The sequence below is a fragment of the Gadus morhua genome, chromosome 3 (genome assembly GCF_902167405.1).
Source record: "Gadus morhua chromosome 3, gadMor3.0, whole genome shotgun sequence".
Lineage (NCBI taxonomy): Eukaryota > Metazoa > Chordata > Actinopteri > Gadiformes > Gadidae > Gadus > Gadus morhua.
In genome coordinates this window covers 17,277,614-17,279,817 of record NC_044050.1, presented here as the reverse complement: position 1 = coordinate 17,279,817, position 2,204 = coordinate 17,277,614, and positions in this window count along the sequence as shown.

The following is a 2,204-nucleotide window of genomic DNA, read 5'->3' as shown; positions in this document are numbered from 1 at the left end:
TTCATCATGCTGTCCGACGCTCCCCGACCACGGAGAGAACCCTGTGTGTGTGTGTGCATGTGTGTGTGTGTGTGTGTGTGTGTGTGTGTGTGTGTGTGTGTGTGTGTGTGTTTGCATGAGTGTGTTTGTCTACCCCTCTCTGTTTATGGGACAATGCACTATGCTATTATATAATTCAGTGTATGGGTTCTTGTGTGGGTGTTTCTGTGTGTGCATGTGTGTGTGTGTGTGTGTGTGTGCGTGTGTGTTTTTGTGTGTGTGCGTGTGTATGTGTTCCTGTGCGTGCGTGTGATCTTGGTAGGACTCACAGTTTAACACTGTTTAAAAGTATGCAGTTATAACCGCTATGTCAAGAAATCGTTCCCTCTTTATACGATAACAATTTAAATTATAATTATTTATGAGGCGGAGGCTCCCTTGTCTCAAGCTCAATGATAATGTTTAAAGCGCGTTTTTACACTGTGTAGCATTTAGCCAAATTAGTAGCTTCACCCACGAGCACACGCTAATGCTTGTAATTAGGTGGAGAGTAGAAATAAAACTACAAGGTCTATTTATGTGTGTGTTTGCGTGCCACACCACACAGAGGTGGCATCTGTCCATTCGACTGTGTTGTATGCCATTTATAGTGCACACATACAAATTATTGTCTTCAGCCCTCCCTACTTCATCCTAACCTCTAACAAAATGGCGCTGCCGAAAAAAAAAAAAAAGGTATTCATAATGGGGCTAAGAATAGTCGGTGTATATATATATGAAGCAGCACTGTTTGAGTCTCGCTGTGATTAAATGCACTCCCTTGATATAATAATAATGAAAGTCATCAATTTTTCCTGGGGTGAAGTCGTGTGCTAAATAAACAGGGGAACAAAGTAGAAGGTGAGCTTTGGCGAAAAAGAGATTAAAAATCGGTAATTCGCAGCACGGTGGTCCACACATGGTCGCATCTGCGTATCCAGAACGCTCCTGAAACCACATTCCATTCGTCAAATTTCATTTTCTCCTCGTTGGCTATTGTTGAACTTTAATTTCACTATAAGTTACAGTCAGCGGCTCCCGGGGGCCCCGGTCGTGGAGTTTTATGTGGTAAAAGCAATGTACACGGGTTGTGATCAATCGCAATCCACCCTGCTGTTTCGTGGATATGAGGTTTCAGAACATTTCACATCTTGTTAGCTGCTGTAGTGAAGGGCTAAACTTTACACATGCTTCATGAAGTTTAAATGCTCCGTAATATAAAAGAGGTGGGTGGAGTATGAGTATGTCATGTTGCGGTTAGCAAACATACTGCCGGGGCTGCTCTACCCCTTCTCTACTCTCTCTCTCTCTCTCTCTCTCTCTCTCTCTCTCTCTCTCTCTCTCTCTCTCTCTCTCTCTCTCTCTCTCTCTCTCTCTCTCTCTCTCTCTCTCTCTCTCTCTCTCTCTCTCTCTCGCACGCTCTCTCTCTCTCTCTCTCTCTCTCTCTCTCTCTCTCTCTCTCTCTCTCTCTCTCTCTCTCTCTCTCTCTCTCTCTCTCTCTCTCTCTCTCTCTCTCTCTCTCTCTCTCTCTCTCTCTCTCTCTCTCTCTCTCTCTCTCTCTGTCTCTCTCTCGCACGCTCTCTTTTGCACGCTCTCTATCTGCCCTCTTTTTCTCACTGGGTCTCTTGCTCCTTCACTCTCGTTCTATCTCTCTCTCTCTTTCTATTTCTTGCTCCCTATTTCCTCTTGTCAATTTCTCACGCGCATAAACACAATCACTTGCACACATATGTACAAACACACACACACACACACACACACACACACACACACACACACACACACACACACAAACATAAAAACAGAGACACAAAAACAAAAAAATGCACAAACACAAACACGCGCAAGTCGTACACCACAGCCATCTCAGTTCCTCTATCAATCTCCCCCCTCCAACACCACCACCTCCGCCACCACCACCTCTTGACGGTTAGTCAAACCCATTCAAGTGGTGTTGCTCAGCAATGCTTCCGGCTCTGTGTGTGGTTGGCTGCATGCCGTCGGTGATGAGACATAATGCAAGTGTTTTGGAGCTGAGAACGGTGTCTAAACGGTTCACAAGTGTTTGTCTTAACTGTCAGAATGCAGTGCAGTACAACTGATCCAAATGAACCGCGACCGGCAGTTGACAAGAAGATCGGATTGTTCTAGAGATTGTTTTCGGAAAGATATTTGGATACAGACTT